This window comes from Marmota flaviventris, chromosome 12 (genome assembly GCF_047511675.1).
Source record: "Marmota flaviventris isolate mMarFla1 chromosome 12, mMarFla1.hap1, whole genome shotgun sequence".
Lineage (NCBI taxonomy): Eukaryota > Metazoa > Chordata > Mammalia > Rodentia > Sciuridae > Marmota > Marmota flaviventris.
Window position 1 is genome coordinate 1252283 of NC_092509.1, and position 22787 is coordinate 1275069.

Here is a 22787-nt window from a genome sequence, read left to right on the forward strand (position 1 = left end):
CCTGCACTGGTTGGGCTCTGGCTGGCACTTTGAAGATCGAGGAGGTGGAGAGCACCACGAAGATGCCGCGCATCGCCTGGCACAGCCACGGGAAGGGGCTGGGCCTCAGCGAGAGTGCCCTGGTCAAGCAGGCGGCCTCGGGGCTCCTGGGCCAGGAGAATGCATGAGAGGGATGGCGGGCGGGGCTGGGGGGCGTGGGGACCTTCCCGGCATTCGTCCCGACTCAGTGTCACTTTGGTGCCCGGCGTTGACCCCGGGGGCGCTGCCCACAGAACCACACTGTGGCCCCTTTTGTGTTTATTCCGAGACAGGATCTGGCTGAGCTGCTGACGCTGGCCTCCACCTTACAGTCCTCCTGCCTCAGCCTCCAGGTGCCCTGGGATGACAGGCCTGCACCATCGTGCCCTAACCCTAACCATCCTTTTACCAGTAAGTTCTACTTTTGTTAAGTGGCAACTGTACCAAGTCCCTGCAGTTATGGTATTTTTTATTATTTTATTATTATTATTATTATTATTATTATTATTAGCAGAAAAAAATGGCCTATCTATAGGCCACCGAGTTTAGTAATGACAGCTGGAGGTTTGCACTCCACCACCTCTAAGCTGCTGGACCCTAGAGTCATGGCCCATGGTCTCCCTGGAGGCTGAGCAGCTACAGAAACCTGCAATTTATATGAGCTTGTGACTGTGGCCTTGGAGTCTCCTAGTAACAGAAAGGGCCAAAGAAAAGCCTCTGGTTTCTTGTCTATGTCTTTTTTGGAGGGCGGGGGGAGCCCTAAACCCCTGAGCCCCTCCCCAGCCCTATTTTGCATTTTATTTAGAGACAGGGTCTCTCTGAGTTGCTCAGGGCCTCACTTTGTCTGAGGCTGGTTTTGAACTGAGATCCTCCTGCCTCAGCCTCCCGAGTCCCTGGGATCACAGGTGTGGGCCACTGTGCCCAGCAGACTTTCCTCTCTCACCTCCACTGTCTGGGCACCCAGAGCTGTGCCTGGAGGGTGCTGGCTCTCAGGGTTGGTTGGACAAGTCTGTAAATTGTTTGGACCAGGGACTGCATTTTTTTCCCCACTGAAACACAGTAATAGTGACCATTTCTCCCCTCTGTGCTGCAGGCATGTGACATCATAGAAGAATTAATTGAAAGCAGGAAAATGGCAGGAAGAGCCTTGCTGTGGGCCGGACCCCTGGGAACTGGAAAGGTGCTTGTGTTCTCGTTGATTTCTGCTGCCCAAGAGGACGATTCTCACGTTGAAGCTAGTTGGAATATGCATCTTAACTAGTCTTTGTTTAGCGACGTGGGTCACATGTGTGTTTAAGAAAGGAATCTGATCTCAACTCATACTTCTAGAATGAAAATCATCCTGGTCAGAGGGAGGGGAAAGTCCTAAGAGGGGTCTGGTCTCTGGGATGGTCCTTGAACTCTTTCAAGTCTCCTTTGCTTGGGAAATGTATCTCTTTTCCTTTTTTTTTCTCTTCTTTTTTTTTTTTTTTAACCAGTTATTGAACTTGGGGGCAATCAACACTGAGTCACTTCCCATGTTTGTATTTTATTTAGAGCCAGGGTCTTGCTAAAGTTGCTGGGGGTATTGCTATGTTGCTGAGGCTGGCCTCCAACTCGTGATCCTCCTGCCTCAGCCTCCTGAGTGGTAGGATTATAGGCATGCACCACCGCGCCCAGCTGAAAATCCATTTCTGTTGGTCCAGGGCCTCGTAAAAAATTGTGATGGGCTGTGGCTGTGGCTCAGTGGTAGAGTGCTCGCCTCGCATGTGCAGGACCCTGGGTTCGATCCTCAGCACCACATAAAAATAAATAAGTGAAATAAAAGTATTGTGTCCAACTACAACTAAAAAATAAATATTAAAAAATTGAAACAAAGATATTATGTCCATGCACAATTTTAAAAATATTAAAAAATCTTCTGTGGCACATTTTTGGAGGGGGAAAATGAGTCAGCCAGTATTTTTTTGAATGCGAAATTTGCCCACCACTATTTTGGCTACGTGCATGATTGACAAATAACAGAAACACAAGTTTGATCTTCAAGGGGCTTCTAGTGTTTTCTGGGCAGAGAAATAGGAAGTCTCCTGATGGCACAAAATGGCTCAGTTGAGTCTGAGCTTCAAACTGCTGACTGATTATAAATGCTGGAATTGGGCAGAGGGTTTGATAATTCCCCCCAATTTGGGCTTTCCAGGGGACAAAAGAGGACACATGGTGGAGCTTTTTGGGATCTGCAAGGGGATTGGCCAGATCCTCAGGCTTCCCAGAGCTCCTGGTCTGGGCATGGCTTGTTCTCTGGAAGGGCCTCTTGGCACAGGAGAGTAGGAGCCTGCACTCTTGTATGTAAAGAAGTGGGCTCTTAGAAGGGGTGGTGGCCCCTGCCTGTCACCTCAGTGACTCTGGAGGCTAAGACAGGAGGATCACATGTTGGAGGCCAGCCTCAGCAGTTTCACCAGGCTCTAAGTGACTTAATGTGACCCTGTTCAAAAATAAACACCCTAAAGTTCTGGGCTGTGTCTTGGTGGGTATTGATTGATCAGTTGGGAGACCTGGGGCAGGCTCCTGACCTTTCAGAAGCAGAAACACAATCAGCTGTGAAATAAAAGCTTGAATTCTAATTTTGAAGTTGTACATATGGAGTTGCCAGGGTGTGTTGTGTGGTGTCTGATGGTGGATGAAGAAGTCTTGAGTCTGGGGGAAGTTATTTGAGGCTGGAATGCTATACAGTGTGCACTTACAGGAACATTAGCATGTCCAAGTCGTCTTCCATTTTTTTGGGGGGAGGCTTACCAAGAATTGAACCCCAAGAATTGAACCCAGGAGCTCTCGACTCCTGAGCCCCATCCTCAGCCCTTTTTGCATTTTATTTAGAGACAGTGTCTCACTTAGTTGCTTAGGGCTTCGCTTTTGCTGAGTCTGGCCTCCAACTCGTGATCCTCCTGCCTCAGCCTCCCAAGCCACCAGGATGACAGGCCTGCGCCACAGCACCAGCATGATAGCTGTTTCCTTCAGTGCTGTTTCTCTCAGTGTTATTTGGTACTTTTTATCTTCCAGTGTTGCTCTTAAGAAGTCTGATTTCCAGGGTTGAAACCTTTCTTTCTGGATGTTTTGGACATACTTTTGGATAGGGAGCCCTCCCCTGATTTCCCTTTCTTGATGTCCACAGGGCTTTCTGAGTCTCAATGTTTGGTGTCGTTGGTGTGGACAGTTGCCAGCTCTGAACCCCTGAGCTGTGGGCTGTTCCTGTTCTCTGTGTGCTCTTTCTGGAAGTCCAGCTAGGTGAGATTAGCTCTGCAGTGATTTTCAACCTGGACCGGTTTTGCCCCCCCAGGAGATATTTGCCAGTATCTGGAGAATCATCTCTTGTTGTTTTCAAAACGTGGTGGGGGGACTCGTGGCATCTAGTGTTAGAGGCCAACGATGCTGCTAAGCAAACTGCACTACAAGGCTGTCCCCAAAAAACAGAGGAAAGACTGAGAAATCCTTTTTTTTTTTTTTTTTTTTTGGCTACCAGGGATCAAACCCAGGGGTGCTTAACCCCTGAGCCCCGTCCTCAGCCATTTTTGTATTTTATTTAGAGACAGTGTCTTGCTGAGTTGCTCAGAGCCTTGCTAAGTTGCTGAGGCTGGCCTCCAACTAGCCATCCTCCCAGCTCAGCCTCCCAAGCTGCTGGGATGACAGACGTGTACCCCCACACCCAGCTCCCAGTTTCTTAATCCATAAAATACAAGTTAATGGGCTGGGATTGTGGCTCAGTGGTAGAGCACTCAACTAGCACGGGTGGTACCCGGTTTGATCCTCAGAACCATATAAAGATAAAGGCATTGTGTTGTGTCCATCTACACCTAAATCAGTTATATCAGTTCAGTCACCTATATCAGTTCAATATTTTTTGCTAAGGGGAGGGGTGCTTAACTTTATAATGGCCTGATTTTTGAGCATTATTTTTAAGAAATAAGTTCTTCCCCTAATTTAGGGCTGGAACAAAATTAAACTTGTTTCGAAGAAAAAAAAATAAATATAAATAATGCAACCCTGTTCAAAAGTAAACACCATAAAGGTCTGGGTTGCGTCTTGGTGGGTATTGATTGATTAGCTGGGAGGCCTGATAATATTAAAATATTAAAAAAATACAAGTTAGACTTTCAAGATGACAGCCTATGCAAAGATCAGTGAGATTTATAGAGCTCCATAGGAAAGGGTAGGTATATGTGGCTTTTCTTCCATGAGTTTTTTTTTTTTTTAATAATATATTTTTTAGTTGTAGTTGGACCCAAAACCTTTGTTTTGTTTATTTACTATTATGTGGCACTGAGGATGAAACCCAGGGCTGTGCACATGCTAGGTGAGTGCTCCACCACTGAGCCCCAGCCCCAGCCTAGCCCCTTCCATGAGCTTTTAATTGGATAAAGATGGACAGACATGGAGCCATTATTAACCAAGTATTGATCCTATTTGAATGGAAGGGTAATGATCACCCCTTCAGTATTAGGTGGAGGGAGGCAGGGACGCTGTTCAGTGGGACGTGGTCACTGTTTTGACACTGGAAACTGAGAATGGGGAGTTGGGGGCTGTGAAAGAACAGGGAAGAGACATTTTGGGTAGAAGGTGGACATGAAAACCAGGCACTATGGCTCACACCTGTAAACCCAGCAACTTGGGAGGCTGAAGCAGGAGGATCTCAAGGTGGAGTCCAGCCTCAGAGGCTCAGTGAGACCCTGTATTTAAATGAAAAATGCTGGGCCTGGGGCTCAGTGGTGGAGCAGCTGCCTGGCACATACAAGGCTCTGGGTTCCATTCCCAGAACCAGCAAAATAAAACAGGTGGGCAGAGCTGCCTGTGGCCTCCCCTGGGCCTTGTGGTGTTGGAATCGCATCCCTCTGTGTTCTATTCTAGACATTTTCCATTTGCTATTAGAACACATGCTTTGGGCTTGCCCACTCAGGTGCCTAAGCATTTGGGAAGCAAGGCAAGCAAAGGGACTGGCTAAGCCCAAAAATGTGGTGCCCTGTCACTAAAAGAGGGCCACTGGGTCCAGACCTGGTTTCTCAAAAGAAGCCAAATAGCTGGATTTCTACATGAAAGTTCCTAAGGTTCAAAAAATGGCAAGAGCTGGGCACAGTGGCACATGCCTTCAATCCCAGTAGCTGGCTCTGGAGGCTGAGTCAGGAGGATAGCAAGTTTGAGGCCAGCCTCAGCAAAAGCGAGGCCCCCAGTAACTCAGAGAGATCATGTCTCTAAATAAAATACCCAATAGGGCTGAGGATGGGGCTCATAGGCTGAAGGCCCCTGGGTTCAATCCCCCCACAAAAAAAGGCAAGTTTAAAGGCACATTTAAGACTACATGGTCCCAACCAAACCATCCTGTGGGCAGCTCATTGGCTCCTTGTAATCTAAACTGTATTTTAGTTCATCAGATGAGGCCATCCAGCATTAGCACTATTGTGTGCTCAAGACCACATTGGAAAACAGGGCGGATATCAGAACTAGAACCAGCCTCTGCCCCATGGGCTAGTGGATTTTGCCCCACAGTGATCAGTGATCATCCCCCAGGTTGGCATTGAAAAGAAAATCTAAGAGGAGCCTTCCCTGGGCCATCTTTGAAGCAGCAGCTCCAGTTGGCCTTGTCCCAGCATGTTTGGAGTCTGAGGCAGGAGGATCAAATGTTGGAGGCCAGCCTCAGAAACTTAGTGAGGCCCTCAGCAACTCAGGAGGCTCTGCGTGGCCTGCACACCTGGGGTCTGACCTCATTCTTGTTTCAGAAATGAGGGAGGATGAAGTGGCACTCAGAGGCCATGGCATTTCCCAGTCCTGGGCCCACTTGAGAGCATTTGCTTTCCATAACTTGGTATTTGACAAGATGTCTGTTCCACCTGGTTCTCTTTAGCATCTGCCAACCTAAGTTAGGTTACTGAGTGTCAATTTATAGTTGACCACAGGGCACGGTCCAGGGGAGCTTGCAGACCAACTCACTGCTTCCAGATTTGGCCTCACATATTATCCACTATTTCCTGGCCTTTTAACATAAAATGAAGGTCATGTGATAAATCCTTCCTGATTTGTTTGTGTTGTTTTTTTTTTTTTCTTTTTTTTGAACCCAGGGATTGAACCCAGGGGTGCTTAACCACTGAGCCCAATCCCCAACCCTTTTATATTTTATTTAGAGACACATCTCACTGAGTAGCTCAGGGCCTTGCTAAGTGGCTGAGAATGGCCTCCATCTTCCCATCCTCCTGCCTCAGCCTCCTGAGTCTTAGGGATAAAAAGTATGTGACACCATGTTCAGCCTCTTGAATAAATTTTTTATAGATGGCTTTGAATTATGTTTTCAAGACTATAAAATAAAAATCTTTCCTTTCTTGCCTCTGTAGACAGCCCTGGCCCTGGCGATTGCTCAGGAGCTTGGGAGAAAGGTGCCTTTCTGCACCATGGTGGGGAGCAAAGTTTACTCTATGGAGATCAAGAAGACAGAGGTACTGATGGAGAACTTTTGCAGGGCTCTCGGTGAGTGTCACGTTGGAGTGACAGATGGCTGTTGCTTTTCCAGTGCTTTGAAATGTTTCATCTTAAAAATGCTTCTGTGATGTGTTGATTGGAATGCTTGTGTTCTTTTGGTGCTGTTGACAAGACAGGCAAGAGCAGCCAGCCATCCCAGAAGCTTGGGAGGCTGAGGTAGGAGGATCACAAGTTGGAGTCCAGCCTCAGCAACTTAGTGATGCCCTGAGCAACTCAGTGAGACTCTGTCTCTAACTAAAATATAAAAAGGGCTGGGGACAGGGCTCAGTGGTTGAGGGCCCCTGGGTTCCATCCCTGGTACCGAAATAAATAATAAATAAATAAAAAGACTAAGAAATCTACTTGGGGAGCTTTTGATTTAATGCTGAAGGAAAGAAAATGCAGTGGGAGGGTGCAGCATTTGGAAGTGGGGAGATATCATGGGACCCTGTTTCACCCCCCACAGCCATCTGATTTTCTGGTGGCTGGCAATGTGTCTTCCTGCGGTGCCTCTCTGAGGGACTGGCTCTGCCTCTTGATCTTCCCAAGCAGGTCAATGTAAGCACTAAACTATGGGTCTCTCTCTCTCTCTCTCTCTCTCTCTCTCTCTCTCTCTCTCTCTCTCTCTCTCTCTCTCTCCCTCTCGGGACCATGGCCGCTGAGCCACCCCCAGCCCCTCTGTGACACTAATGCTGAACTGAAGAGTTCTAATTCTGAACTGTGTTCAGAAGCTAAGCTTTGTGTCACATTGAACTTAGGCTTTTTATTTTTATTTTTTGCTACCATGGATTGAACCCAGGGGCACTTCACCCCTGAGTTTCATCCCCAGCCCTTTTTATATTTTATGTAGAGACAAGGTCTTTCTGAGTTGCCAAGGCTGGCCTCCAAATCTCAATCCTCCTTCCTCAGCATCCTGAGGTGCTGGGATTATGCATGTGCACAACCACACCTGGGTTTTACGTTTAAAATTTTTCTCTCTATTGTTTTTTCCTCATTTCTCCTTTTCTTTTCCCTTTTTATTTCCTATTTTTTAGGGTCTCACTATGTTTCCCAGGCAGTCCTGAAACTCCTGGGTTCAAACCATCCTCTTGCCTCAGTATGCTGAGTAACTATGGCTACAGATGTGTGCTGCGGTGCCAGGCTTACTTTTCCTTAATTAAACATGTGCCAGTGATTTTATTTAACTCATTAATTAAACATATGAACCATATTGCAACAGCTCAGGAGGCTGAGGCAGGAGGATAGTAAGTTGGAGGCTAGCCTCAGCAACTTAGCCAGACCCTGAGCAACTCAGTGAGACCTTGACTTTAAATAAAATATAAAAGGGGCTGGGGCTGGGGGTCAGGGGTTGAGGGCCCCTTAATTCCATTCCTGGTACCAAAAAGAACCCCCCAAAAATGTGACCAGTAAGATATCACAACCTTTCAAATACCTGAATATTAATATTTTTAAGAACTTAAATTTTAAAAACACCATTTTTCTGGGCTGGGGCAGGGGCTCAGTGGTAGAGACCCACCTAGCATGTGTGGGGCCCTGGATTCCATCCTCAGCACCACATAAAAATAAAAAATAAAAAATAAAGGAATTGTGTCTATCTACAACTTAAAATTTTTGTTAAAAAACCCATTTTTGTGAGACAAAAACCTGATAAAACTGGTCTTCACACAGTTGCTTGTGTTTCAATGGCTCAGCAGGAACTGAAATGCTTTAAAATTTGAAAAAGTAGAGGTCACCAGGAACATTTGATGGGAGTCGCTCCTGGGGTGGGGGGTGGGAGACACAGCAGGGGCTTTTGATGGCAGAAGGTGAGGAGAAACTTCTAGATTTTGCCACACAATGAAAGGGCAAGCTGTGGCCTCCCCTCAGACAGGAGCCTTCTGTCCCTGCACCTTTGACTTCCTGTGAAGCTGCAGAGGGAGGGAGAGAGGGTCATCTGTCCCCTCTGTGCCACTCCCTTGACGTGATAAAGGTCCCTGTCAGGGACTTAGAAACCGGAGCCAACAGATGAAACCCGTGTCCTTTGTGCTGTCATGGCCAGAGACAGTGCCTTCAGCCCCTCTCCTGGCCACCAACTGGGCCCATGGTCCATTGGGCCTTCCTCTGTCTACTTGTCACCACCGAGAAACTTCTAGACAAATATGAATGGCTGAGAGACGGGGATGCCTTTCTTCCCCTCCTGGAAAAATTTCATATCACTGTCCCATGACAGTGAGTATGGGCAGGCATTCCATTTGGAGGAATTTCCTCTTTGCCGAATAGAAAAGGTTCTATAAAAAATATCAAAGTAGGCTTAAAAGCCCAGAATTTTCCAAGCTTGACAGAGACTTCTGATACCTTCATGTTGTCTGGGAATTTTTTTTTTTTTTTTTGTACCAGGGATTGAACCTAGGGGCCCTCGACCCCTGAGCCCCATCCCCAGCCCTATTTTGCATTTTATTTAGAGACAGAGTCTCTCTGAGTTGCTCAGGGCCTCAGTGTTGTGGAGGCTGGCCTCTAACCCATGATCCTCCAGCCTCAGCCTTCAGAGCTGCTGGGACTCGAGGTGTGTGTAGCTGCTCTGGGCTTTGTTTGGGAAGTTTGTCTTGGGGTTCAGGAGCTGGGAATTTGGTTCATCAAACACAGAATGTGGCTTCTCTTTTGGGTGTTTTCCAAAAGGCCCATTTATAGGCTCTCAGGTGGATCACAGGCAGAGGATAGCTGGCCTTTAGCTTCCTGTCTTGAGTGTCCTTGTCCTGGTTGGGTTTCTGGAGAAGAGAAGGCAAGGGATGGTGTGATAAGATAATGCCCCCCCCCCTTGAACAGTGGGAAGTGGCCTGAATGTCGGATCCTGTGGCCATGTGTCTCTGCCTTTGGGACACTTCTATATCAGCTCACAGAGAGCCCGATGGCCACCTGCCAGAAGAAGTCCTCTGTGGCCTTCCCATTTGTCAGGAGAGCAGCGAGCCTCATCTCTTCTTCTTCTTCTTCTTCTTTTTTTTTTGAGGAGGGGAACCAGGGATTGAACCCGGGGCACCTAACCACAAAGCCACCTCCCAGCCCTGTTTTGAATTTATTTGGAGACAGGGTTTCACTGAGTTGATCAGGGACTCACTGGGTTGCTGAGGCTGGCCTCCAGCTCACCATCCTCCTGCCTCAGCCTCTGGAGCTGGGATGACAGGCCTGAGCCACCGCTCCCTGTAGTGTTGCTCTCCACCCATGATGGTGTCTCCGTGTTGTACTGTAAGGTGACTTGTCAGTTCTTGTGCTGTGGCAGTTTGAGGTAAGAAGGTTGTTGGTGGGGAGAAGATGGATGTGGAGAGAAGGATGGTCCTGCTTCTCACCGTGTCCCCATTGGCCATCCGTCCCAGGGCTGTGGATAAAAGAGGCCAAGGAGGTCCATGAGGGGGGGGGGGTCACTGAGCTCATGCCATGTGAGACCGAGAACCCCATGGGTGACTACAGCAAGACCATCAGCCATGTGATCATAGGGCTCAAGACAGCCAAGGGCACCAAGCAGCTCAAGGGGAGTTCATCCTGAGCCCTGCCCTCGGCACTGCAGCACCAGGCAGGTGGTGTGACCTCTGTGTCCCTCTTTCCTTGGTCTGTGCACTGTTGATGCCATATGGGACACTCTGGATAACACCGTGTAGTATAAAGGGACACCTTGTAGAGGGCTTGGACATAGGTCCAAGTAGTTCTTTCTTTTCTCATTGCTCCTGGGAGTTGTGTGGTTAAGTCAAGAAATTGCTTCTGCCATCTCATCCCCCGCATGATGACCATTGGCCAGCCAGGCACAGTGGAGCACTCCTGTCATCCCAGCCGCTCAGGATGCTGAGGCAGTAGGATCACAAGGTTGAGGCCAGCCTCATCAACTTAGTCAGGGTCCTGAGCAGCTCAGGGAGAGCCTGTGTCTAAATAAAAAATGGGGATGGGGATGGCAATGGGGCTCAGGTGTAAGTCACCCCTGGTTTCAATTCCTAATACTGCCCCCTCACCTCCCCATAAAGTCAAAGTGGACATAATTTTGTTTTCTTTTTTCTTTCTTTTTCATAATGTTTTTACTCATCCACTGTTGTTATGATTGACCCACACTAGCTCTGTACCTGTCCCCTGCTGCATACCCAGGTCCCCTGCTGCGGGCTTCAGGAGGTATTTTACCTGTGGTTCCTCACAGCTGTGTGTCCATGTGTGCAGGTGCCATAAATCTCATTTCCCCTGTTTTCCAGATCAAGGCCTCAGGCTCAGAAAGGGGCTCTGCAGTCATCCTGCATCCAGTGCTGGCTGAGGGGCAGGTGACTGTGAGTCCTCTGGTGCTGGGTGACCCCTGAGAGTCCTCTGAGCTCTCTGAGACTCAGATTCTCTTCTCTAGACCACTCTCCATCCACCATAGAATCTTTCCATCTTTCCCCCTTTTATAATTTGATGGTTCTTTGATTCTCTGAGGTGGTTTCTCAGTCACTGCTTTATGGAGATCATGAAAATGTCACTTCTTCCAAGGGCTATTTTTCTGTTTCCTAATGGGGCCTTCATCTCAGGAGCTTGGCTCTGCAAACCTCTCTCTCTCTCTCTCTCTCTCTCTCTCTCTCTCTCTCTCTCTTTAATCCCTCCCCACATCCTGTCCACCCTGGATTAATGAGGTTCTGAGAACGTGGCCCCTTCTCAGGAATGACACCTTGAGCCAGTTCATCTGGAAAATCAACCATATAAAAGTGCCTGAGAGGAAAAGAGAAAAATTGTCCTCTTCCCTGTAGGAGAGAGGACACAGGAACACAGTGAAAATTTGAGCCATCCATCGGTCTGCTTTGTCCAGCTTCTTGAAGAAAAGAGCCTAATGGAAGAAGAGGAAAATTGTCTCTGATCCCAGCAGCTTGGGAGGCTGAGGCAGGAGGATCGCGAGTTCATAGCCAGCCTCAGCCAAAGTGAAGCCCTGAGCAACTCAGTGAGACCCTGACTCTAAATAAAATGCCAAACAGGGCTGGGGATGGGGCTTGGTGGTGGAGGGCCCCTGAGTCCAATCTCTGGTACCCCCAGCCTCCCCCAAACCCAAGTCCTTCTGGGCAGTTTTCCCACATGGATGAGATATTGGGACAGAAGTACCTCAGGTGCGTTGTGTGGAGTTGTGAAGTGTCTGAGTTTGAAGGAGGCTTATGAATCTTGGCCTGGGGACTCCCCACCCCTGGTCCTGTTTGCAAAATGCCCAAAGGAGACCAGAGAGGCTGGTCCCTGGCAAGCTCCTGGCAGCTCTGTTGGGGTGCAGTTGTGAACATGATCCACCCATTTTAAGTGTGTGTTGCCCACAGGATTTTGAGGCATGACATAGTTTACTCTCCCCATCTTAATTCTAGAACATTGTCATGACCTTCCAAGGGACCTAATTCCCATGAATGGCCACCTGATGTCCTTCCCCCTGGCCTTTGGCCACCACATACTGACTTTGTTTCTGGATTGGCCTTTTGGGGGCCCCCTCCTGCTGAGGGAGCCCTGCACTGGGTGTTAGTCTGTGTTGTATCCCCTGCTGCCCCCCTTTGACTATAGACTCTGTCTGGGACAGAGTTCAGGTGTGTTTCCACAGGGTGGCCATCTGTAGCAGCTGCTCTGGAAGCTCAGCCTCAGGACCTGTCTGCCATCTGGGTCCTGTAGAGGCTGCTGTCCTTGCCCAGTGCACACCCCTAGGGAAGAGCAAGGCCCCGTTTAGCACCATCACCCCAAGATGTGTGTGCACAGCCCAAGTATGGAAGATGCTAGAATTTGCTTTCTTCTGGTCCTGGGATTCAAACCCAGAGTTGTGGCCATAGTGAACCAGTGCTCTGCCACTGAGCTGTGCCCCAGCCCCAGGGACTAGCTATGTGGTCTAGACTGGCCTCCACCTTGGCGATCCTCCTTCCTCAGCCTCCTGACCCAGACAGTTTGGGGGGGATTCCAACTTATATTTCCCTTCTGAGCTGGACTCCTCTGTGGGTGCTTCTGGGTGCTGTCACATAGAGGAGGAGACCAAGGCCCAGAGAGCCGGAATCACAGGCCACATCAAAAGCAGCCTCAGGTGGCTAAGCAGGAAGCTCTGGTGTCCCTAACCCAAGGACTGGAGCTGCAGTGGTGATCCTGGGGGGTGCTGTGGGGCATGGCCATGGACACATGTACCCTCTAAGAGCAGCCGGGTCCCTGTGAGAATGCTCCTACCACTTTGCAACCCCTGAAGGCAAGGCAAGGAAGAGTAATGGTGATGTTCTCTTGTCTCCTACAGGCAGACATGGTCACCCTCAGGTTCACCTCCTGGTGTGCTAAGCCCCCAGTCCAGGCTCTTGTGCCCTGCCACAAACCTTCATACCCATCCACTCCTGGGGTGGTTGGCTACCTCAGGTGTCTGTCTGTCTGTCTCTCTCTTATGTTTAGTCCTGTGAACTGAATCAGTAGTGCTTAAGCAGGGAGCCAGAAGTCTGCCCTTTTTATTTTGCTTTGTATTGTTTTCAGAGAGAGTTTCCCCTTGCTAAGTTGCTGAGGCGGGCCTCCAACTTGGCGATCCTCCTGCCTCAGCCTCCCAAGTCCCTGGGATGACAGGTGTGCACCCCTGTGCCTGGCCCCTCAGGTCTCTTACAGAAAAGTTTCTTCCCTCGGGGTCAGAAGGAACTGGAATTTGCATCATGGTTGTCTGAGTCCCCTTATGTCTGGTTTGGTTTGGTATTAGCTGAACCCCAGCATTTTTGAAAGTCTGCAGAAGAAGCGAGTTGAGGCCAGGGACGTCATCTACATGGAGGCCAACAGCAGGGCTGTGAAGATATGCTCCCGGGGGACAGTGCCATGCCTGAGGGTCTGCAGAGGGAGACCTGGGTGACCAGGGAGTCACATTGCTCAGCGGAGGTGGGTGGGGAAAGTTCAGCAGCTGTCCCTTTACCTAAGTCACCTTGGCTTTTCTCTGTCTTCTTCTCCTGGTGACTTCAGCAGGCAGAGTGTTCAAGACCCAAATCCTGTGGGGGGCAGGGACCAGACAGCCTTCGTCCCTTCCTGCTGCACCAGGCGTTGTCTTCCATCTTCCTTTATCTCCCTGGTGTCCCTCCCTGAGTCCTGAGCCTGGGGACTGCACCAGGTGGCTCCTCCTCTATCTGCTGCTGCGTCCCAGGGTGGCTGCACCTCCCTGGTTCATGGATGAGCCTAAGGCCTCGTGTCACCCATAAATCACCACCTAGAATAGCCCGGGCTCTAGGCTCCAGTGAGTCCCCTGAATGCTCTTTTATCAGGAGTGAAAAGAAAGGGGAGAAAATCTTCCAGAAAGTCTCAGGTGTTGGCTGGGCGGGTCTGGGAGCCCAGTGTTGCACCAGGCCATGGGGCACAGGTGGAGGGTGACATTGGGGGCCCTCAGTGGGCAGCAGAGACCTTTCTGTCACTGAGCTCTATGTGGTCCTGGTGCCCCATGGTCTGCTGGCAGAGGCAGGCAGGTGCGACTCCTTGGCCACGGAGTTCAACCTGGAGGCCTAGGAGGACATGCCCTGCCCAAGGGCGACGTGGACAAGAAGAAGGAGGTCATCTAGGATGGGACTTTGCATGACCTGGACGTGGCCAACACCAGGCACCAGGGACAGGCCTTGTCCAGCACATTCCCAAGGCCCTGGGAACCAGTGTTCAGGGCCATGCTGTCCTCCTGGAGGCCTTCTGGGATGCTCAGCAATGAGCACGACATGAGCTTCGTCCCCTGTCCCAATGTCCAGATGCTGTCACAGCTGATCTCTGGGCATGGTCTGCCCCTGGCCACCTGCCAGCCTGCTGGGAGCTGCTCTCCACCTTGGGCTGGGGGTTCCTGGTGGGAGCCTTCACAGGGCTTCAGACAGCCTCACAGAGGCCCCAGCCTCTGCAGAGCTCGAGCCCTGAGTCCTCCAGCTCCCAGCTGGCGCTACTCTGGACCCCGCTGGACAGAGAGTCAGGTTTGCTCTTCATCCTAAAGGGGGTCTCCTCCTCCCCACCAGGAATGGGCTTTCTGCCGGGAATCTGGTTTTTCTTTTTGTCCCACAGAACTTTGCCCAGGAGAGGCCAGAGACTCTTGGGATTGGAGTTTCTTCCTACCTGGCCAGAGGTTTGTTTGTTTTTTTTTTTTTTTTTTGTACTGAAGCTTAAACCCCAGGGTGCTTACACATGGAGCCCCATCTACAGCCCTTTTTATATTTTATTTAGAGACAGGGTCTTGCTGAGTTGCTCAGGACCTCACTAAGTTTCTGAGGCTGGCCTCCAACTTGCGGTCCTTCTGTCTCAGCCTCCCAAATCGCCAGGAGTTTTAAAGACACGTGCCACCAAACATGACTCAGCTTGATTCTTGCAGGTCAGGGGAAACCTCGAGGGGATCCCTCTGAGTTCAGGAGCCCCTCATCCTTCCCAGGGGAGCTGTGCTGGGCCTGTCCACCTAAGGCTTCCAAGTTGAGTGACATCAGGGACCCTCAGTAGGCAGGAGGATAGGCTTTGGTAGCTGCCTTAGAAAGTCCTCTCTCCTACAGGGGAGACTAGACATCCTGTCCATGATGGGCCAGTTGATGAAGCCAAAGAAGACAGAGATCACAGGGAAGATGCATGGCGAAGCTTGAGCCCAGAGCCGAGTTGAGGCCCTGCCTCTGACATGCTCCTGGCTCTGAGAGCACCCCCCCCCCACTGCGCGGCTCTGAGTCTTCACTCCCGTAGGAAGCTGTGGCCAAACTGTGTGCTCTGGACCCGCTGAGGTCAGCATCTGCTTCCTTTGAGGCCCCAGAAAGGTGCCGACTTTGACACCAGGCAGTGGGTCTCCCTTCTCCTTTGTGGACTTATTTTTTTTTATTATTTTTTATTTTTTGATGCCAGTGATTGAACTCAGGGGCCCTCGACCACTGAGCCCTGTCCCAGCATTTTTATTTTTTATTTAGAGACAGGGCCTGGCTGAGTTTCTTAGGCCCTTGCTAGGTTGCTGAGGCTCGCCTCCAACTTATGATCCTCCTGCCTCAGCCTCCCCGGCTCCTGGGATGACAGGTGTGTGCCACTGCGCCCGGCTCTTCCCCAGTTTTATGTCCGTCTCGGGCCCATTACCACTTTACTCCCTGAAAACGTAAGTTCAACATGAATCCACTGTTGCCTTGAGGCCTCGCAGCAGCCTAAGCTTCCTCCATGAGTGGCCAAGAGCAGGTCTGTCACTGAACTCAGTTTTGAGAGCCATGCATCATGGCTCTGGGAGAGGACAGGCCTCAGATCCCATTTCTTTGGGAACAGCTCCATCCTGATGACAGGGGGCTCTGGTTTGGAAGGTGAGGGCTGAGACCTGAGGTGGGTCTGCTGTTCTGTAAGGGCTGATGTTTCTGGGGCTAAGGCAGGGCCTGCTCTCACCCTCCTTGATCAGGTTTCCTGGGGAGAGGATTCTAACTGCACTTGATGGAAAGCTCATTAACCTAAGCATTGTCATGCACAGCCCCCAAAAGAGCTCCTTGACTGAGTGCAGCAGAGGGGAATTCACATTTGAAAACACATCTCCCTGGAGCTCCCAAATGAGGTGTCTTGGCATCAGGGTCAGGGCTTGATGGGGCAGCTCCTGGTCATTGTGCCCCACACAGCTCCACAAAAGGTGTTTTGTGGCATTTGGGGGCGATCATGCCTGTTTTATTTTTTTTAGATGAGGGTACAGGGATTCAACTCATGGGCTCTTGACCCTGAGTCCCATCCCCAGCCCTATTCTGTATTTTATTCAGAGACAGGGTCTCAACTGAGTTGCACAGGGCCTTACTAAGTTGCTGAGGCTGGTCTCCAATTTGTGATCCTCCTGCCTCAACCTCCCAGGCTGCTGGAGTTATAGGCGTGTGCCACCACAGCTGGCACGATTCTTGTTTTCAAACGATGACACCAAACCTGGAATGGGTCCAGTACCCAGCCTTGGGTCAGAGAGCCAGTAGGAGAACCAGGCTGCAGGGTTGGTTCTTGATTGAATTTAGGTGTGGAGAAGAGAGCAGGTGACATTTCCCCCACTGGCTGGGACCCTGTCCAAGGTGAGATCAACAAGGTGGTGAACAAGTACATCGACCAGGGCGTGGCTGAGAGGGTCCCCAGCATGCTGTTTGTGGACGAGGTGCACATGCTGGACATCGAGGGCTTCACCTCCCTGCACTGAGCTCTGGAATCTTCCATCGCCCCCATCGTGATTTTTGCCTCCAATCGAGGCCACTGTGTTATCAGGTAGGTGCTGCCAGCTGTCCCTGCTGCCCGGGTCTGTCCCCTCCCATGATGTCACAAGTTGGGATGGGACGAAGGGAGTGCATGTTGCCCCTGAGAGGAGACAGCAGGGGGACTGAAGGCCGCAGCTGCCGTGTCCCTGATGGGCAGGGTCTCCACAGGCCTCTGAGGCTCGACATTCCTGTGAGGAGCAAAGGCCTGAGGAGGTGGGGCCGCTCTGGTGACCTGAGTGTCAATTCCCTCACACTGGCTCCCAGAGGCCAGCAGAGCCCGTTTCATCTTCAATGAGGACACTGAATGACATTGCACCTTGTCCCTTGGCATAGGTGGGAACACACATTTGTCTCTGAATTGGTTCTTCTTAGCTCCCCATGACAGCAGTATGCATCCTGCCATGTCACCTACACACGGTGTGATTTTCATTCCTGTGACTGGCCCTGCTGTGGGGTGTCCCTGGTTGTGTTCCTATGTGAACATGGGAAAGTGACGTCCATTTATTTTCCTGCATCCCGCAGTCCCTCCCCTCCCTTCCCTTTGTCTCATCCAATGAAATTCTGTTCTCTTCTCCCCTATTGTGAGTCAGCATCTGCATGTCAGAGAGGACACTCAGCCATTGGTTTTTGGAATTGGCTTACTTATGCAGCACAGTCCCCTCCAGCTCCATCCATTGACCTTCAAATGCCATCATTTCATTCTTCTTTATGGCTGAGTAATATTCCACTGTGCATAGGGACCACAGTTTCTTTATCCATCCATCTGCTGAGGGGCACCTAGTCTGGTTCTGTAGCTTGGCTACTGTGAGTTGAGCTGCTCTAAACACTGAGGAGAATGCAGGTCTCTCCAGGAACAAAACCAGTAATAACAGGAAGACATTCCTGAAGACACAGTGGGGCCTCTGGCCCCTGCCTGGCCTCAGCCTGCCTTTGAGTATAGCTGCTCCAGGCTGTGGGGACAGGGGGTCTGGTGCAGAATGGCGTGGACACATCTTTAGCACAGTGGCCCTGCTATCTGCACCACAGCTGGGGGACATTCCTCCCTGGGCCCCTGGGCTGGAGAACTCCCGCCTTCCCTCAGGCCCAGTGGCTGCAGTGGGCAGGTCGTGCCCTCGGGGTTTTCTGTCTTCCTGGTTCAACAGGAGCTGGGCCTGGGCCTTCTCAGCACCGGTGGCAGGAGGGCAGCCAAGGGCTATGGGGACGAGTCCCCGAGAATGCATGCTGGGGCAGGAATTAGAAAAGAACCCTGTGGTCCAAGTGTCTCAGGACAGCTAGAGCCAGAAGTGACCCCCCCATTTGCCCAGACTGGCTGCTGAGTGACAGACAGTGGGAAATTCAGTTGCTCTCAATGGAGAAGCCCCATCTCAGGAGCTAGGGGACCACAGCACCAGGCCACCCACAGGTCACTGCCACTGGGTGTTCCCTTGCCCTTGGGATCTGAGCGAATGACCCAGGTTCATGGGCAGCATTGTGTGGTCCCCCCAAGTCCCCTGACGTGACTGAACAAGATCAAGGCGAAAGTACCTCCTGCAGCTTGGGGGCAGCTGATGTCAGTCTGGCCAGCTGCTGGGGGAGCTCAGGGCACCCTGAGTAGCATTGGGGGCCAGGGGCCCTTCAGCCACCACCTGATACTGTAGGAGTCCCCTCGCTGGTTCCCCATACTGGATCTCCTCAATGGGTCCCCATCAATGGGTCCCCTCACTGGTTCCCCTATCTGGGTCCTTCCTGGCTGGCCAAGGGCTCCACGTGGATACATGGCACCCCCTGCTGGGGAGCCCTGCTCACAGCCCCCTCCCAGGGTCCCTGGCCTGGCCAGCAGGTGTCTACAGAGAGTGCTGCTCTGTCCACCCTGAGCCCCAGAGAAAGCTCCATGGGAAGGTGGCTCTGGCCCGAGAACCTGCCTGTGGGGATGGAGCCCCGTGGTCTCCAGAACAGGACTCTGGTGCCTAGTCCCGGGGACGTGGTTGAGTAGCACTGAGGGACATGGCCCTGCCCCCCAAGCCCAGGAGCAGGGGCTGTGACCTGGTGTCCAGGGAGCGTGCAGCCCAGAGGCAGGCTGTACTGTGACCAATGCTGGACTGGGCCAGGACCCAGGGCTCTGGGCAAGATGGGGTTGGGGCGGGGGCTGAAGAGTATCTGGGACATGAGCACACTGTCGGCGACTTCTGACCTGCTGCCCACAGGCTGCTCCCAAGGGGACCTTCCCTCTCCCTGCCTCACAGACCCATGTCTGACCCCGGAACTCATGAGGGACAGGGGAAGAAGGTATAGTGTTGGCTGGGGGCTTTTTCTCCTGGCTTCGCACGTGGGACCTCGGGGGCAGTGGGAAGTCCTGACTTGCTGAGAGCCCGTGGGGCTGTCCTGACTCAGGGACCTGCCCAGGCCAGAGCCAGCAAGTGTCCACCCCAGCAGCACCTGGCTTCAAGGCCCACCCCCCCAGCCAATGCATTTAGAGACAGAGACTCACCAAGCTGCTTATTTAGCACCTTTCTTTTGCTGAGGCTGGCCTCCAGGTACGATCCTCCTGCCTCAGCCTCCCAAGCTGCTGAGATGACAGGCGTGGGCCTCTGCAGCATCCAGTCTTTTTTACAAGTCTTAGGTGGTGAGTCTGGATGGAGGACTTGGCCTCCTCGTTTTCTTCTGTGTGGGGCTAAGGAGGGAGCCCAGTGCCTCCCGTGCCAGGCTAGCTCCAGGCCATAGGCACCAGGCCATAGGCAGTGGTGTGGCCTGGTCTCAGTGGGAGCCTGTGGCCTAGTCCCAGGTGGGGCTTTGAACAGCCCTCTGTGAGATACAGCTCCTACACCCTGGAAAACTCAAGCAGTGCTTAGTGTGTCCACAAAATCGCAAGGCTGCCACCACAGTCGGTTTTAGAACACTGCAACCCCCATCCCTGTCAGCCATCCACAGCCCCTCTGCTGCTGCGTCCCATCCATCACCCTGACCTCAGGCAGTGGGAGGCTGCTTTCTGTCCCTTAGCCATCTGTGGCTGTGTGGGGTGTGACTGACAGGATTCACCCTTGTCCTCCAGGCCCTTGAATCCCCCGTGGCTGAGGAGCGCCCACTGCATGGGGCCTTCACCAGCTCATGGATCTGTGCACTCATCAGTCCCAGCCCGTTGGGAGGTTTGGCTGTAGGAGTGATGCTGCCGCAGATGTGCAGGGACTGCAGTTTCTTTCTTTTGGATCTGTGTGGAGAGGTAGAGCTGCTGTGTCACAGAGCACCTTTGACCTTCCAAGGAACTGCCAGTAAGATGGCTTTATTGCCATACTCCTACCACGAATGTCTGAGGGTCTTGGTTTTTCCATATGCCACTTGACATCTGTTACTGTCCACCGTAGATGTCCTGGTGGGTGTGCGGTGGCCTCTCACTTGATTTGCATTTGCCAAGGGCCAGTGAGACTGCATTTTTTTGTATTTTATTGGCTATTTGTTTATCTGTGTAGAAATTTCTGTTTGTATCCTTGGCCTTTTTTTATTATGTTATCTTTTATTATTGAATTGTAAGAGCTCTTTATATATTGTGGATATGGCTTAAAGTCATCTTTAAAGGATGTCATTTTGGAGAAAGAGTCAATAAAAGCAGAAAATTTGGTGGCAATATATAAAAACCTGGATAGATCTGTATCTAAACCTGAGGATGAAATATTCTTTCTAGAAAAAGAGCTACAAGAAGAGGAAGCTAAACATTCTCAACAGGATGAATTGATAGTGGGATATATAAAAAAATTAAGTTTCTAGTAGATAAATCAAAATTCCTCAAATCACAAATACCTGAAAGTAAAACAACCTTGAGAATATGTCAAATAAATAAAGAAGGAGTTATGGTAGCAATAAAAAATTCTTTGAATAAAAATCCCCAACTTCAGGAAAGTAAAAAATAGCTTTTATAAGAAGTTGAAGTATGAAAAGAAAAACTGAATTGCCTTAATAAACTGCATATGAACACTCTAAAGTACATGCAGAACAAGTTTTAAAAAATAAAGAAAATCACATTAAGTCTCTGAATGAACACTTGCTGCAGATGAAAGATTGGGTTCCTCTGCTTGGAGAAGTGCTAACAGATGGTGGTAACTTGGAATTGGAAATGGAAAGTGAGTCAGAAATTGGTGCTCATTTAGAAGATCAGCCAAAAGGAGCTTTAAAAACTGGTTTATGTTGCTAAGTTAAAGGCCTCTTTTAAAAGCTTAGAGAAAGAAATAAAATTTTTACTTTATTATCTGATGTAGGTAAAACAAAGGAAGACCTTATAGAACATTAACCATCTTAAGACAGAACAAGCATCTTTTTTTACATTGTCTTTTTAAAAAAATTTATTTATTTTTTATTAGTTGTTCAAGACATTACAATGATCTTGACATATCATACATTTGATTCAAATAGGGTATAAATTGTCATTTTTCCACGTGTACAGATTGCAGGATCACATTGGTTATACATCCATGTGTATACATACAGCACGCTTTGCAAGCAGAAAATACAGAATTTGAAAGTCAAAAATCGGAATCTTTAGCATAAACTTAAAGTCATGATGGAACTATATCAAGAAAATGTAATGAAACTCCAAAGGAAATTAATAAGAGAAGAAAATTACCAGGTAGAGCAAGAGGAGAAACATTCCAAAGTGGAGGAAAAGATCAGCCATATGACTAAACCACTGCAGACCTATAGAAAGCAAGCCAAAGATCTTGAAGAATTCAAGAGAACCATTTGTTCTTATCAGGCACACTTTATTTACTATGAGAAAAAAAGCACATGATAATGTGTTGGCAGCTCAGAATGCTGAAAGATACCTCAATGATTTAAGGAAACAAAATGCTCTCAATAGACAAAAATAAACTGAAATGGATTTCAAATTTAAACTTGGGGAAAAATATCCTTCTGTGCTTGATGTTTCATATTCAGTCTTTGCCAGCAGAATTCCCCAAATAGTTCCTCAACATTGAGTCAAACTTCATGTGAAATAAGACCTTCTCATTCGGAAAAGAAGGGTCCACTCATACTCTCACCTTTGGTGCCATTGGGAGGAGAAAGAGGCCAAAGGGCCCAGAGAATCCTCTGGACCATCTTATCAGCAGTTCAAAAAGAGAATCAAGCTGTGATTTGTGAAGTGATCTTCAGAGAGCACCTTCTGGTGCTGGGCCCCTGGCACCTCCATGGGAACAGGCCCATAGGATAATGATCCTGCCACCAGCCACATCTTCCTCTACAAAGGCAAGATGGATGTTATTCTAATTATGGTAGTAGACCATCTTGATAAGCAGAAGTCAGAAGTTCCAATATGCTGCCCTTGGATTAATTGAATGGGCCTCATCTTCAGAAATGAAAGCCAGTAGAAAGGATACCAAGTTGATCTTGGTGATTCCAATGAAACTGATTCATCTCTCCCTGCTGGAATCCAAGCAACTGACTCTGGCTTTGCTTTCTTACCTTTCCCTCATATCAAACATCCATTGTTTCCAATGGATCCAAGGAGTAAGTTCATGAGAAGAGGACCTTTTTTTCTTCCACCTCCTCCAGAAAACATGTATGGAGCATCTCAAGAATATTTTCCAACCAAGGCCACCACCCCCTCCATTCTCAATGGGACCATGATGTTTTCTTCATTATCTCCCCCCAGAGCTGGATTTCCTCTCTCCCCTGCATTCTGAAAGTAGAAGTGAGTTCCCTTCAGGGTGGATTCCACCTTCAAAAGATTCTGCTACTGAACATTCAGAAGTACAACAGGAAACTTGACAATAATTTTTTATCTGCCTTCAAAAGTAATATAGTTGTCATTTTTGGTTTACGTAAGTGCTTTTATTTAAGTGATTATAATTTTGCTCCAATTGAAGCTTGGTGAGATTATAATTCTGAGGATAGTATTTTATAAATAAAGATGGTTTATAAATCTTATGAGTGAATTATTTCCATTTTATCTTATTTAAGAGAGTATAACATTTAATTTGAGTAATCCACTATTATATGAGCAACAGACAGAGTTTTAAATATGTAATCTTTCAGTTGGGGATATTTTAAATTCCAAAGATTGTCCCTTTATACAAAGAACCTATTTACTGTGATTGTAGCAAATGTGAAAGTAATTTTATGCTTAATGAAAGATTTTAATTGATTTAAAGTCTTGTTTGGCATTGATAATGATAATAAAAATCTGCT

General features: G+C 49.4%; 2 pseudogenes; both read left to right on the forward strand.

The window, feature by feature from the left end:
• The first annotated feature begins 1135 nt into the window (after positions 1-1135).
• Positions 1136-16670, forward strand: LOC139707807 (ruvB-like 1; annotated as a pseudogene).
• A 1947-nt stretch (positions 16671-18617) lies between these two features.
• LOC139707871 (melanoma inhibitory activity protein 2-like) lies at positions 18618-22367 on the forward strand (annotated as a pseudogene).
• The last annotated feature ends 420 nt before the right edge of the window (positions 22368-22787 follow it).